The sequence below is a fragment of the Oncorhynchus nerka genome, linkage group LG5, assembly GCF_034236695.1.
Source record: "Oncorhynchus nerka isolate Pitt River linkage group LG5, Oner_Uvic_2.0, whole genome shotgun sequence".
In the NCBI taxonomy this organism is placed as follows: Eukaryota; Metazoa; Chordata; class Actinopteri; order Salmoniformes; family Salmonidae; genus Oncorhynchus; species Oncorhynchus nerka.
In genome coordinates this window covers 35,496,681-35,513,716 of record NC_088400.1, presented here as the reverse complement: position 1 = coordinate 35,513,716, position 17,036 = coordinate 35,496,681, and the positions used below count along the sequence as shown (strand labels likewise).

The window sequence follows — 17,036 nt, the reverse complement described above, 5'->3', positions numbered from 1 at the left end:
CCGCACAAAGAGCAGGCGGGCTTACTGGTTAACATAGCCCGACTAATCAGCCTAAACACAAAACAGGTGAAACGAATAAACAGAAAGGGGGAAAAGGATCAGTGGCAGCTAGTAGGCCGGTGACGACGACCGCCGAGCGCCACCTGAACAGGAAGGGGAGCCACCTTCTAGTAGGCCGGTGACGACGACCGCCACCCGAACAGGAAGGGGAGCCACCTTCTAGTAGGCCGGTGACGACGACCGCCGAGCGCCACCCGAACAGGAAGGGGAGCCACCTTCTAGTAGGCCGGTGACGACGACCGCCGAGCGCCACCCAAACAGGAAGGGGAGCCACCTTCTAGTAGGCCGGTGACGATGACCGCCGAGCACCACCCGAACAGGAAGGGGAGCCACCTTCTAGTAGGCCAGTGACGATGACCGCCGAGCACCACCCGAACAGGAAGGGGAGCCACCTTCTAGTAGGCCGGTGACGACGACCGCCGAGCACCACCCGAACAGGAAGGGGAGCCACCTTCGGTAGGAGTCGTGACACAAAGGAGTTACAGGGAACACTGAGTACATGAAGTTGTAAAACGAGTTGTGTAGATGAGGGTGGTTATGTGTGTATTGTTGAGCTACAGTAGTGACACTGGATACAGTTCATGTCTCCATGGCTCTTATTGGTTCAGTGACTTCCACATCGACCTATCTACTACTTCTGTTGCTCTGGGCCCTTCTGCTGTTCATTGAAAGATTCAGTGAGTTTTGCCTTTACTGAAAAGAGAACACTTGTACCCCCTCAGAGAGACAACCAGTACCCCCTCAGAGAGACAACCAGTATCCCCTCATAGAGATAACCAGTACCCTCTCAGAGAGTCCACCAGTATACCCCTCAGAGAGACAACCAGTACCCCCTCAGAGAGACAACCAGTACCCCCTCAGAGTCCACCAGTACACCCCTCAGAGAGACCACCAGTATCCCCTCAGTGAGACCACCAGTATCTCCTCAGTGAGACCACCAGTATCCCCTCAGAGTCCACCAGTACACCCCTCAGAGAGACCACCAGTATCCCCTCAGAGAGACCACCAGTATCCCCTCAGTGAGACCACCAGTATCTCCTCAGTGAGACCACCAGTATCCCCTCAGTGAGACCACCAGTATATCCTCAGTGAGACCACCAGTATCCCCTCAGAGAGTCCACCAGTATCCCCTCAGAGAGACCACCAGTATCCCCTCAGAGAGACCACCAGTATCCCCTCAGTGAGACCACCAGTATCTCCTCAGTGAGACCACCAGTATCCCCTCAGAGTCCACCAGTACACCCCTCAGAGAGACCACCAGTACCCCCTCAGAGAGTCCACCAGTATCCCCTCAGAGAGTCCACCAGTATCCCCTCAGAGAGACCACCAGTATCCCCTCAGAAAGACCACCGGTACCCCCACGGTGAGGCCACCAGTATCCCCTCAGAGAGACTACCAGTATCCCCTCAGAGAGACCACCAGTATCCCCTCAGAGAGACCACCAGTATCCCCTCAGAAAGACCACCAGTACCCCCACGGTGAGGCCACCAGAACCCCCCTTAGAGATGCCACCAGTACCCCCTCAGTGAGTCCACCAGTATCCCTTCAGAGAGACCACCAGTACCCCCTCAGAGAGTCCACCAGTATCCCCTCAGAGAGACCACCAGTACCCGCTCAGAGAGACCACCAGTATCCCCTCAGAAAGACCACCAGTCCCCTCTGAGAGAGAGAGAGAGAGAGAGAGAGAGAGAGAGAGAGACTACTGTGGCCCACTAAATGCTGTTACACAATCAATTCATGCCCTTGGATTTTTACATGAACTTACAACCAACTGTATGTTTTCAAAAACTGAAATCAGGTTTTCTGTGTCAAACTGTTTTCAACTCTCTATCACTGCGCTGACACCAGTATTTAAGTAATTGACTGACACTGAACTCTTCTCTTCTTGTCTTCTTGTTGGTCCAGGTGAAGAGGCTGGGCTATTCCCTGGGTTTCTCCCCTGAGGTCCTTTCTAACCTCCATGGGTTCCATGATCTGTTCCAGTACCTACACCCTACTGTCCCAAGCCGCCGCCCTCCTGCCCCGCCTTGACATTGTTGCTAGGATACATTGCGCTCTGGTGGCCACTCACACGGTGACGTCCAGGCCCTAGGGACATGTTGCCATGACTCCAAGCAATCCAAGCTCAACTTGGCCTTTGTGACATATATACTCCCCTACATATTTATTTGTTCAGTGAAGCTAAAATGTTTTATTTGTCTCTATATTGCATTATTTTGGATTTGAGATCGAATGTGTCATATGAGGCGACAGTACTTAATGTCACCTTTTATTTGAGGGTATTTTCATACAAAACTATTTTACCATTAAGAAATGAAATCACATAATGTATCTTGTCCCCCCATTTGAAGTATTTGGACGAATTCACTTATATGTGTTTTAAAGTAGTCAAAAGTTTAGTATTTGGTTTCATATTCCGATATATCAGCAAAATGATACTCCCAGAAATATGACCCTCCCCTGTTATTGGTTATGGTGAGAGGTTAGCATGTCTTGGGGGTATGATATAAAATGCTAACCTCCCCTGTTATTGGTTATGGTGAGAGGTTAGCATGTCTTGGGGGTATGATATAAAATGCTAACTTCCTCTGTTATTGGTTATGGTGAGAGGTTAGCATGTCTTGGGGATATGATATAAAATGCTAACTTCCTCTGTTATTGGTTATGGTGAGAGGTTACCATGTCTTGGGGGTATGATATAAAATGCTAACATCCCCTGTTATTGGTTATGGTGAGAGGTTAGCATGTTTTGGTTGTATGATGATTGTGTGTCTAACTTCCTCACTCATCATTATTCCCGATTCATTCAGGATTATCTGTAATCATGGTAGCATCCACATTAATGTAGAAGTCGTCAAAAGTTTAGTATTTGGTCCCATATTCCTAGTACGCAATGACTACATCAAGCTTGTGAATCTATAAACATGTTGGATGCATTTGCAATTGGTTTTGGTTGCATTTATGTTGTGCCCAGTAGAAATGCCATTTTGGACTCACTTTACGGAGAATCCTGAATGAATTGTGAATAGTATTGTTTGAGAAAGTTACAGATGCACCAATATCATATACCCAAGACATGCTAACCTCTCACCATTATTATAACAGAGGAGGTTAGCATTTTATATCATACCTCCAAGACATGCTAACCTCTCACCATTACAATAACAGAGGAGGTTAGCATTTTATATCATACCCCCAAGACATGCTAACCTCTCACCATTACAATAATAGGGGATGTTAGCATTTTATATCATACCTCCAAGACATGCTAACCTCTCACCATTACAATAACAGGGATGTTAGCATTTTATATCATACCCCCAAAACATGCTAACCTCTCACCATTACAATAACAGGGGATGTTAGCATTTTTGGGGTAGGGGGTGGGGTATGATCTTTGGGCCTCTGTAACTTTCTCAAACCTTCATATTTACTCAATATTTACTATTGATTCATGATAATCTGTAATCATGGTAGCATCCACATTAATGTAGAAGTGTTCAGACACGTATTCACTCCTTATTTACAATAAAAGTGACTCCAAAATGACACTACATTATTTACCATTCATTTCTGTTAGCCAACATAATCTGAAACACAACCAAAACAAACTGCAAGTGCTTCTAACAAGTTTGTAGAGTCACAAGCTTTATGTAGTCATTGCGTGCTAGGAATATGGGACTAAATATAAACATTTTGACTACTAATGAGGGAATTTGTCCAAATACTTATGACACCTTCAATTGGGGGGACTAAATACAGTACAGAAAGTGGTTTCATTTCTAAACGGTAGAACAGATATGTATGAATGAAAATATCCTCAAATAAAAGGTGACATTATGTACTGTTGCCTCATACAGTATGAACCAGTTTAACTCAATTCCAAAATGCTGGAGTATAGAGCCAAATTAAACGCTTTAGCTTCACTGTACAAATAAATACGTAGGGGAGTGTACTGTATGTAGCACTATGACCAGAATCCTCATCATGGTATGCCACACCATGGGAAAGGGACACCAGTATAGTGCAGAGTTTGACATGAGACTCCTGGATAATGTTCTAGTTCTGCAACGTATTGTCAGACAGTGGGGCTACCAGCTTGTTATATGATATCCAATTATGTCAATGTTCCTTTAGTAAAACAACTCAAAGGGAAAGGGAGCAGAACTTGACCGTTTGAAACTTGATTTTTGGGGGGGGGGGGGGCTAGAAACTGCTATTGCTTGTTCACAGTGGGTTAAATCAATCCATTCAATGTATAGCCATTATATATGTAGTACCCTTGAACTATTCTCTGTTGCATAAGACATAATGGTATCATTTGTCTGCATACTGTAAGGTGTGAATAGTCAGCATTGTAATGTGACCTAGATTACTTTTTCATCTGAGTCACAGGATGCAACGCACAGAGACTTGGCAATGAGGCCCTTTATCTACCTCCCCAGAGTCAGATGAACTTGTTGATAACATTTGTATGTCTCTGTGTCCAGTATGAAGGAAGTAAGAGGTAGTTTCGCGAGCCAATGCTAACTATCTTTAGTGCAATGACTGGACGTCTATGGGTATCTGCTAGCATGCTTTTCAATGCGAAGCTAACTCTAATTTCCTTCATACTGGACACAGAGACATACAAACACTATCCACAAGTTCATCTGACTCTGGGGAAGTAAACAAAGGGCCTCATTGCCAAAATCTTGAAGCATCCCTTTAACCATGTCAATGGGAAGGCAATTTGCCTATGATGAATACCAGTATAGGGTTTATGGTATCTCACTGCTATACCGGACCAACCTCTCACTAACACTTCCATTATATGTGATGGTTGTTAGTGTTAAATAACCTCTTCTGTATTGTTCAGTGCAGTATAACTGAACCCACAATGTATTTTTGTTTACCCTGTTTTCCATGTAAAATGAATGAGGGCCCCGCTGGCTAAGGCATGTGAGATGGGGTAGGACAGAAGCGTTAGTGTTGGATGAAAATAGACAGAACAGAGCACAGGGAGGATGTGGTGTTTTCTTTATTTGTAGGGGTTGGTTCACTACTGCTGCAAAGCAGTTCCTCCTGAAACTAACTCCTTAGACTCGTCAACTCTTTCCATAAGGTAAGTCCTCAAGGAAGCCAATGCCTTGACTTCTCTAAACTGCTTCTCTAATGTAATGTTATGACAGAGACAAAACAATATGATTGACACAAATGCATCTCTAACTTTTATAGTGCATCTGAGCTTTTATGTTCTGACATAAATATTACTTCCTGTTTGAGTTCTAATGAATTGTATTCCCACTATCATTCCCTGGGTGGTTTGATTACACTTTATATTCTACATGGCAAACTTTGATAAGCAGCTGTTGCCTTCTCACAACCATAGATTTTCACGCTAGGTGGCGCTATTGCATATCGATGGCCCGTTCCCTAGTTTTACTTGGATGTCCACGTAACCGCGTACGTATTATGCGCGCCTCTGTTGCCCCCAAAAAATTGAGAAGGAAAACTTCATAGAAATGGCGGAGGGTGCAACATCTCTGAAGGGTTTGCGAGCTCAAATGGGTAAGGAATACACTTAGCATAACTAATTATTGATGTGCCAATGTAGCTACTTAATGAAGTCGAATGTCCTCTACGTTGCTTGCTAAGTGACCCCTCTACCGGTAACCTACTCATTTTGAACATGTTTTGTGGCTAGCAAGCTAACCTTATCCGCTGACAAAAGGAGTTGGAAGTCCGCAACTCTGATCCCCTCCGGCCAGTTTGAAAGCTAGCTGTACAACTTACTAAGCTAGCTACATGAACATCAACGTTTACCGGGTCATTTATTTTGTACTATATGTAACTAGTACAACGTTCCTATTGAATGTACTTATTGTAAAATCACATTAAAACCTACTCTAACTGAGCCATAGTAGCAGAACCAGAGAGCCAATCGTTGGATCCAAAATTAAATGTAATCACCGGTTGGAACGGATCTGTGTGCGCGCTGCTGAGGCGCCATAAATTGCTACCTAGCTAACGTTACACATCAAACTTGTTGAAGTAGTTGCCTAAATAGTTGCCTAATTAGCTAGCTAATTATTAACTAAATTAATTAATTTGCCAATAAGCATAGTTTACTTAGCTAGCTGGGTAGCTAACTTATACAGTTAGCGTCATAACAGTGCCTATTTTCTGACTAGCTAATTTAACTAATACTAGCTACAGTAGCTACTTAATGGTCATCTTTGACATCTCCAAGTTCAAGCTAGGAGGTAACGTTAGCCAACGACTTGCTAGCCATTCTGCAAAGGAGCAAACCGTATTTTCTGGTTGGCTAACTAGTTTAATCAGATTGACCCTGGAGAGGCTGCACGAAACTGTCGTGTAAACTACACAAATTGTATGTTGGTATGTTAAATGACGCTAGGCTAATTCTAAAACAGTGATGTGCAAGTAACGTTAGCTACGTAAGTGTTGCTATTTTTTTGTGCCTCTCTTAATGCCCAGAAAGGACGTTTGTTGTGGTATTCCTGAGGGCTTTGAATGAGAGTATTCCCGTGGGCTTTGGATGTTGACAGGTTTTGACCTGGAACTGGGAGGTGATTGGTGGTTTCGTGGGATTTGAGAGGAAGTTATGGTGGTTTTTGTGTGTTGCATGCCTAGCTAGCTAATTCCTATCTAGAGACAAGTCACCAATGCACAGTTTTCCCTCAATGCATGTGGCTCATTGGTATTCAAGCAGTGAAGAGAATCTGAAATTAAACTATTTGTCTAAGCTTGTTGACATGTGACCGATTCCGTTGTCTTGGCAAGGTAGCTAGCTGCTACATTTATTTTATTTAACCTTTATTTAACTAGGCAAGTCAGTGACGGCCTACTGGGGAACAGTGGGTTTAACTGCCTTGTTCAGGGGCAGAACTACAGATTTTTACCTTGTCAGCTCGGGGATTCGATCTACATCACGATGTCTGACGTGGTTTTGCACTGAGTTCCACAGACACTGAACCAAAAGTCCACAAAGCTGCTCATGGGATGATGACTGTCCATTTACTGCTAGTTTTCTTGGATGCAGTCAGTGATAAGGGGTTGTTTGTTTCTTGTGTATTTGGTTCCACTTTTTCACTGTACAAAATTGCTGTATAAGCCAACACCTTTTCTGTCGTAAGCTGGGCCTCTTCCTGAGTGGCAGCCAAATGCACAGATGTTTACTGTTTGTCTGCATCAGAAGGTCTGAATGCCCAGTTTGTTTTGTACTCAAACTGTTGGACTGGGCTGAAATGCTAGTGTTTCTTTCCGTCAACATACCAGTGGTGAAGGGGTGTTTCTGAAAGTAGGTCATATCTTTTCTTCATCCACTTTCTCATTCACTATTTTCACTCTGAAAGCTATATCCACTGAAATATGTGTCTTTGTGAAAGTATTTTCCAGAGATATTCAATCTTGCCCGTCAGTGAACTGCTGAGAAAGAGGGTGATGAGGGGAGGTTTGAAAAACCCAACCGCACTGTGTTCATAGATAGGAAGGGTAACAAAAGAATGGCTGGAATCCATTACAGTGTTGAAACACACAAATACTTGGTTATCTCCGCAAGATTGTGGGTTGTACCTACACTGTCATTATGAGTGCAGATCAGATGCCTGTGACTGGAACCTAGCAAGGCTATCTGAATCCTGGCTCTGCCTGGCCTGAAGAATCAAAAGCATGAAAAATATTTCTGAATTGTTCTGAAGGAACCGAAGGAGGAAATTGTTTAGCCTTTTTTTGTTCGGAAGCTTGTAGCAATGAAACAGAAACAACTAGTTAGGAGGAGTTCCTCTCATCCCTGTCTTCTACAGGAGGTTAACCCTGAGTTCAGAGGTCATGACATGCTACAGTCTGAGATTGCAGAGCAGAACAGTGACACGGTTTGGTTTCATGGCAGGCATTACAGCACAGAGAGAAACGAGCCCCAGGCAGGTCAACTCTTTTATCTGGTGAATAAGAGCTGATTCATGTGATGCAGTAAAATATCATGGAAGTTGGATGTGCCCACTCATATAATACATCAATAAAATTCAATTTAGCCTCATAAATAATGAAACATGTTCAATTTGGTTTAAATAATGCAAAAATAAAGTGTTGGAAAAGAAAGAAAGTGCAATATGTGCCATGTAAAAAAAGCTTGCTCAGAACATGAGAACATATGAAAGCTGGTGCTTCCTTTTAACATGAGACTTCAATATTCCAAGGTAAGAGGTTTTAGGTTGTAGTTAATATAGTATCTATATGACTATTTCTCTCTGTACCATTTGTATTTCATATACCTTTGACTATTGGATGTTCTTATAGGCACTTTAGTATTGCCAGTGTAACAGTATAGCAGTATTGCAATGTCCGTACTGTGAGACGCTTAAGACAGGGCGGACAGCTGATCGTCCTCGCAGTGGCAGACCACTAGTAACATCTGCACAGGATTGGTATAGCCGAACATCACACCTGCGGGACAGGTACAGGATGGCAATAACTGCCTGAGTTGCACCAGGAACGCATAATCCCTCCAGTTCTCAGACTGTCCTCAATAGGCTGAGAGAGGCTGGACTGAGGGCTTGTAGGCCTGTTATAAGGCAGGTCCTCACCAAACATCACCGGCAACAACATCACGTATGGGCACAAACCCACCATCGCTGGACCAGACAGGACTGGCAAAAAGTGCTCTTCACTAACGAGTCGCGGTTTTGTCTCACCATTGGTGATGGTCGGATTTGCGGTTATCTTTGAAGGAATGAGCATTACACTGAGGCCTTTACTCTGGAGCGGGATTTCTGAGGTGGAGGGTCCATCATGGTCTGGGGCGGTGTGTCACAGCATCATCAGACTGAGCTTGTTGTCATTGCAGGCAATCTCAACCCTGTGAGTTACAGGGAAGACATCCTCCTCCCTCATGTGGTACCCTTCCTGCAGGCTCATCCTGACATGACCCTGCAGCATGACAATGCCACCAGCCAGGCTGCTCGTTCTGTGTGTGATTTCCTGCAAGACAGGAATGTCTGTGTTCTGCCATGGCCAGCGAAGAGCCCGGATCTCAATCCCATTGAGCACGTCTTGGACCTGTTGGATCGGAGGGTGGGGGCTAGGGCCATTCCCCCCCCCCAGAAATGTCTGGGAACTTGCAGGTGCCTTGGTGGAAGATTGGTGTAACATCTCACAGCAAGAACTGACAAATCTGGAGGAGATGCGCTGCGGTACTTCATGCAGCTGGTGGCCCCACCAGGTACTGACTGTTACTTTTGATTTTGACACCGCCCTTTGTTCAGGGACACATTATTCCATTTCTGTTAGTCACATTTCTGTGGAACTTGTTCAGTTTTTGTCTGTTGTTGAATCTTGTTATGTACAAATATTTACACATGTTAAGTTTGCTGAAAATAAATGCAGTTGACAGTGAGGACATTTCTTTTTTGTTGAGTTTAGATGCTTTCTATCAGTTGACTGTATAAGCATTGAGCCTAGGCCTATCCACTCCATTGTGCTTGTTGGCCTGCCATGAGTGATGCTGATGAAACGTGATGTGTGTGTTACACATCTGAGACAGTCCTTGTGTGAGCCCAACTCTGGTCAGGGCATTCTGTCAATAGCCAGTGAGAATGGAGCTCAACCTGCTGTCGTCAAGGTGTCATCATCCCGGTGGCTCTGGAAATAGCCCCGGCTTACCTCTGAGTGAATGTGTCCCCAATAATCCTGGACAAGATCTGCTGTGTGTGTGTGCACCCTCATCGCAGCTGTGCCCGGTGAAGACTGTCATTATTAGACGGTGTGGACACATTCCCCTCCAGGTATCTGCAGTACTGCACTTCCTGCTTGCCAAGAAACACCCAACCATTGCTACTGCTGGGCCCCAGAGGGAATGAGAGGTCACTTCACTGACTCACTGAACTCACTATTGTCTCTGACTGATATTTGTGTGTGTGTTGAGTGGTGGATGGTTGTGTTAAGGTTGGGGGGGGGCCTGTCTACTGACGAGTGGCTGGACTCTGCTTTATTTTTGGCTGACTGGTACTGAGCACTGAGGTGTCAATCTCACTGTGGCTTTGGACAGGAGGCACGAACGCCGCAGTCAGCATGTCTTCAGCAGTGGCCCAATGTAAATTTATTGTGAATACTATGTAATTTATGAACAAAAGGTTATATGCCTCATACTCTTTTATATTGGTGTTCATTACTCATGGTGCTTTGAAGTTAGACATTTCCTGTTTGAACACTGGTGGTTTTGTCCGGCTGTGAACAGAACTGCAGCTGCATGATGGTGCAGGCTGGCCTGTTTCCTGTTTATGACCAGTGCCTGCCCTGTCTGTGGAGCCATGATGAGTGTTCCAGGACAAGACAGGACCCCCCTGATGAGTTGGATTTTACTGCCTCCCCTAACTGCTCTGCCTGGGGGATGTTTCCTAGCCTAGCTAGCCTAATCAATATAGCCAGTCTATTTACTATGTTGTGTGTGATTTATAGAGTGCAAAGCTGTTGCAGTGCATACTATACCCTAACTGCCTAATAGGATAAGTTAGGTACCACAGACTAATCAGTGAGGTGTTTCCCCCATCACAGCAATGTAGTGCCGCTGTAGCTAGCAAGCATAGGCTAATTAAAATGGCATGTCCTCTATGGTTTGATGAAAAAAAAGTAGGTTGTTTTTAAACATATTGTATTTTAGTTGTGGACATAAAATAAAACATATTTTACCAGGTTAGTCTCATTGTTAATCTGTCTGTTTTACAAGAGAGACCTGGCCAAAATGGCAGCACACAAAGTTGCAGACAGATTTACATCATAAAACACGAAGCGCTACAGTTAAAAAAACAACATACATTTACATACAGAAAAGCAAGATGTTTTGGGAAAGTGTGGTGCAACTGTGGGTCAGAACATTGATAGCCCTCTTTTATTTTCCATCATAGGTTGAACACTAATTTTAAACACATTTTGAAATGGGATGAGCTCCTGTCGTTTTTGGACCTTTTCAAGCTCGTTCCAAGTGGAAGTGGCAGAGTCCTAAAAGGCTTTTTGCCCTAGCTCTGTACGGGCCTTAGGCACAATGAGCTAGACACAGTCATCTGTGCACAGACGATAGTTTTCATTTGACTGCTAGACAATGTAGTTACAAAAGTAAAATTGTCTCAATATGGCCTTATAAATAAAAAATATACCAATGATTTAATCTCTGAAGAGCTAACAAAGACCAACCCACTCATGTAGAGGGTACAGTGATGTGAGAGCTTTGGAGTTAGTAACAAACCTCAGCTCCTCATGGCTTTTATTTGTATTTTTTTATTTCAGAAAAAACAGACAATGGCAAAATAAATGCAAAACTCTTTCTGGATGCTCAACACAAAGTACAGTTAATGTATTTTTTTGTTTCATCGGGTAATGATTAGCATGGTAATACTTATGGATCATTCTGAAAGAGACCTTTGACCTTGTTAACAAGCAGGTATTTGTGTGGTAATAACCAGACTTTTTTTCCCAACAGATATTATTGACAAATGTATTCCAGTAAGTTGTGACATAAGGAATTGATTCTATATCCCTTTTAAATAAAGCAGGGATGTATCTGTTGTTCTGAGGGAGCAAGGAGAAACACATTTTCCCTCTTGGAGAGTCAACTGGATTAAGCGAGGGCAGGTGAAGAAGGTGAGGTCTGGCTACACCTCTAAATAACATGAGAGTTCCAGATGGAATAGCATCAGACTATGGCGAACTCTCTAGGTGTGACAGGGATATTGTAAAGAGAAAAATTCCTTATAATGATTGACAATCCTTCTGCATTAAAACGTTGACTCATCAGCAGGATATGATTATTAAACCAGTTCTTAAAAAAATAGACTTGTTTCTATACAAAATATCCTTATTGTTCCAAATGAAATACCTATGAGGGGAAAAATGGTTTATTAACGACCACGCTAAGTATACTTGTCTATGAAAAGCAGATCATTTTTTTAGGAATCTAATCATTGTTATAGTTACAAAGTAACATAAAATTGAAGCCACCAAAACGGGAGAAGATATGAGGGATGAAACTCCAAATTGAAGTTGTATTCTTTAGGAAATGTTTAGCCCAATTTATCTTAAGTATTATTCAAAGTATGAAAATCGGAAAAAATATGAGCCCACCATATTCATGTGTTCATAGCGACAGATTTCCTAATACAATGTGTATGATTTTTCCAGGAAGTTAAAGCATCTGGTCAACCGGTTTACTTATTTTGTGAATATGTAGGGACTGGGCTGCATAAGTAAGTGTGGAGATGCCTTCAGCTTTAGAAAGCAGTACTTGACCTTTTCAAGGATAAATCCCTCAGCAACCAATGGTTAAACTTTTATTTTCAAAAATAGGTATGAAATTTAATGAGCATCTTTCCTGTTGATCCTTAGATATGGTAATCCCAAGGTACGTTACTTTTTCCTTGTCTGGAATATTGCATATAGAGGGTATCACACAGTCTTTAACAGCAAACAATTCACACTTATTAAGGTTTAGGCAAAGACCAGATGCTTTGGAAAATATATTTATCACATCGACTGATCTAGGAATCTGGTCAGCATCTTTCAGAAACAGGGTGGTGTCATCTACAGGCTTACTGGTGATGATATCTCTGTCAGCAATAGAGATCCCTTTTATATTGCTGGATTTAACAAAACTTGTAAAAGTTGGGTTGCAAGCAGGAAGAGGTAAGGTGAAAATTGGGCAACCTTGCCTAGTTCCTCTTTTCAATTCTAGGAGGAGTGCCATGCTCTAATTTAATGTAACTGTTCCCATTCTCCTCATGTTAGTGTCCAGCATGCGTTATGATGTCACAGGGACAAATATGTACAAGATATCACCATAATCAATTACAGGCACGAAAATAGCGGAAACGAGCCTCTTTCTCTCTTCAAAAGAAAAAAATGACTTATTATGAAAATAAAAACCCAACTTGAACCTTCGATATGGGTTTTAAAGGTGAGACACTCATCTATCAAGAGACCCCAAGTACTTGTAAGTTGCTTCTCTTTATACTCTATCTGCATAGTGACTATACATGGGAGAGTCTGAGGTTTCATCTTAGATTTTGTGAAAACTTTTTCAGCATTTTAAAAGCCACTTCAGCTGACAGAGCTGAGTCTGGACAATAGTAAAGGTAGATTGCAGTTCTTCAAAAGCCTTATTCAATGTTGCGGCACAACAATAAATAACTGTTAGCATAAAAATGAAAACTAGCATTTGACACGTCATTATTAAAGGGATTCTTTGGGATTTTGACAATGAGGCCATTTATCTACTTCCCCGTAGTCCGATGAACTCATGGATTCCATTTGGTCTGTGTGCGGTTTGAAGAAAGTTGCTAACTAGTGATAGCGCAAATGCTAACTAGCGTTAGCGCAATGACTTGAAGTCTAAACCCATAGATTTGTAATTGTGCTAAAACTAGTTAGCATAGGCTCGCAAAACTTCCAACGTTCTTCATACTGGACACCGAGACATACAAATGGTATCGAGAAGTTCATGTGACTCATTTCCAAAATCCATAAGTCTCCCTTTAATATAAATAGAGAACTGTGGTCCTGCCCCCTTCTGGACAGTTAACCCATCTGGTGTCTTGCCATCAGAACTCTATGTCCAGTTTCTGACACACAGCTTTTGAACCAAGAGACAGCCTGATCAGATAATTCTGTGTTGGCAAGTCTTTGCAACATGTCATGATCAACTGTCAAATGCCTTTGATAGATCGATTTAATAAGGGTGCTGTTTCTTGTTCATGGCATCAATTATATAATTACCAACATTTGTTGCTGCAGTAGAAGTGCCATGCTGTTTTCTGAAACCTGATTGAAACGTAGATAAAATGCCATTGAAACGTAACTCCAATTGACATTGACATCGGCTAGGCAGGCAAATTTGTTGTGTGTGCTAATGGTTTTGCTTAATACCTTCACTCCGTCACCATTGCTGTTGTCCCCATTGACATTACTGTTATAAAAACGCCACCCACGCTCTTGTCCGGCTTTGTGCTGCGTCATCCAGTCTGTCTGATTTACAGCAGCCAGCCCACTCGGGTCTAATGTATGCTTATCAATGCAAATCTCCATAGTGATGGATGCAGATGCCCTCTCCCTCTCGTCAGCTCTCCTTTCAGTGTGCACAAGGACACCTGGCTCTTTCAGTTCTACAATACGTGGTCCTGTGTGGCTCAGTTGTTAGAGCATGGCTCGAACCCAGGATTGTGGGTTCAATTCCCACGGGGGACCAGTACGAAAACGTATGCACTCACTTTCAGTTCTACAATACGTGGTCCTGTGTGGCTCGAACCCAGGGTTGTGGGTTTGATTCCCACGGGGGACCAGTACGATAGCAACAAGTAAGTCGCTCTGAATAAGAGCGTCTGCTAAATGTCTAAAATGTAAATTATGTTTAAGTCTGTGGTGAGAAGACCTGAATAAAAGCATTATATTCAATTGAAACCCCTATTGCATTGTCCAGTTAATGTAGGCTAGTCTATGACCAATATTAACTTTGGATAAATTGATGGTATCACTAGCCTCCCAGGTGTGGCAGAGTTAATGGGTATGGACTGGAGCATAGGTGGTGTAACCAGGGACTCAGTCCTTTTATTGTTGCTATGGTGTACTGTTATTTGCATGCTTTGTGCTGGAGGAGAGGGCTCACTGTTTGCCCACTGTCCTCCTTTGTGAGTGACTGAGAGGATGAGGACAGTGACTCAGACAATCCCTTTTGCATATTCTCTATATCCTCTGGCCTGCTCTTTTAATCTGCGTCTGTGAGGGTAGGGTGCACCTACTTCTAATCACGCTATCACACAAGCAGGGAATTATTTCAACCTCTTTTAAAGATGACTGTCTTCAGTGGAACTCTTTTTGGATCGACAATATGAATGACCACTGCCTGGGCCAAGAGTCTGTCTATGAATAGTGTGAACACTCCAAAGGAACTCAGACCCCTCAAAAGAGCCCCAGATGTGAATTGAACTGAACTATCTCGAGAGGTTGTCTGAGTTTGGTTTGCTTGAATTCTGTGCCCCAAAAAAGGGACCAGATCAATGTGAACACAAAGCTCTCCACGTTCGCTTGTCATTATTCCCATACCACACAGTAGACTACTGCAACACCATTTCCCCTGCCAATAACCCCTCACATTGGTGAGAGAAGATGATGTGCAGGTTCGTGGGAAAAGAACGTGTGCTGTTTATGGATATTGATTAGAGATTGTCAGGGATGCACAGAAATTCAAATATACAGTTTTGTACTGACATGATGTTCAGATTATTTTTTTATTTAACCAGGTAAGCTAGTTGAGAACAAGTTCTCATTTGCAACTGCGATCTGGCCAAGATAAAGCATAGAAGTTCGACACATACAACAACAAAGTTACACATGGAATGAACAAAACATACAGTCAATAATACAGTAGAAAAAAATAAAACAAAGTCTATATACAGTGAGTGCCTATAAGGGGGTTAAGGCAAAACATAGGCCATGGTGATGAAGTAATTACAATATGGCAATTAAACACGAATGGTAGATGTGCAAAAGATGGATGTGCAAGTAGAGATACTGTGGTGCAAAAGGAGCAAAATATAAATACAGTATGGGAATGAGGTAGGTAGATGGACTATGAACAGGTGAAGTGATCTGTGAGCTGCTCTGACAGCTGGTTCTTAAAGCTAGTGAGGGAGATGGGAATCTCCAGCTTCAGTGATTTTTGCAGTTCGTTCCAGTCAGTGGCAGCAGAGAACTGGAAGGAAAGGTGACCAAAGGAGGAATTGACTTTGGGGGTGACCTGTGAGATATACCTGCTTGAGCGTGTGCTATGAGTGGGTGCTGCTATGGTGACCAGCGAGCTGAGATAAGGCGGGGCTTTACCTAGCAAAGACTTGTAGGTGACCTGGAGCCAGTGGGTTTGGCGACGAGTATGAAGCGAGGGCCAGCCAACGTGAGCGTACAGGTCGCATTGGTGGGTAGTATATGGGGCTTTGGTGACAAAACGGATGGCACTGTGATAGACTACATCCAGTTTGCTGAGTAGAGTGTTGGAGGCTATTTTATAGATGACATCCCCGAAGTCAAGGATCAGTAGGATGGTCAGTTTTACGAGGGTATGTTTGGCAGCATGAGTGAAGGAAGCTTTGATGCGAAATAGGAAGCCAATTCTAGATTTAATTTTTAATGTGAGTCTGGAAGGAGAGTTTACAGTCTAGCCAGACACCTAGGTATTTGTAGTTATCCACGTATTCTAAGTCAGAGCATTTAGTTTTATTTGCGTTTAAGAGCAGTTGTAGGCCACGGAAGGAAAGTTGTATGGCATTGAAGCTCGCCTGGAGGGTTGTTAACACAGTGTCCAAAGATGGACCAGAAGTATACAGAATGGTGTCGTCTGCGTAGAGGTGGATTAGAGAATCACCAGCAGCAAGAGTGACATCATTGATGTATACAGAGAAGAGTCGGCCTGAGAATTGAACCCTGTGGCACCCCCAGAGACTGCCAGAGGCCCGGACATCAAACCCTCAGATTTGACACACTGAGCTCTATCAGAGAAGTAGTTGGTGAACCAGGCGAGCTAATCATTTGAGAAACCAAGGTTGTTGAGTCTGCCAATAAGAATGTGGTGATTGACAGTCGAAAGCCTTGGCCAGGTCAATGAATATGGCTGCACAGTAATGTCTCTTATCGATGGCGGTTATGATACCGTTAAGGACCTTGAGCGTGGCTGAGGTGCACCCATGACCAGCTCAGAAACCAGATTGCATAGCGGAGAAGGTATGATGTGATTCAGAAATCTCAGACGATACAAAAGAGAGGTTGAACAGGCTAGTAATAGGGGTTGCAACAATTTCGGCAGATAATTTTAAGAAAGAGAGGGTCCAGATTGTCTAGCCTGGCTGATTTGTAGGGGTCCAGATTTTGCAGCTCTTTCAGAACATCAGCTATCTGGATATGGGTGAAGGAGATATGGTGGGGGCTTGGGCGGGTTGCTG

General features: G+C 43.2%; 1 pseudogene; it reads left to right on the top strand.

Moving 5' to 3' along the window:
- Positions 1-5,523: 5,523 nt before the first annotated feature.
- Positions 5,524-17,036, top strand: part of LOC115129392 (ensconsin-like) — a 49,640-nt pseudogene continuing 38,127 nt past the window's right edge.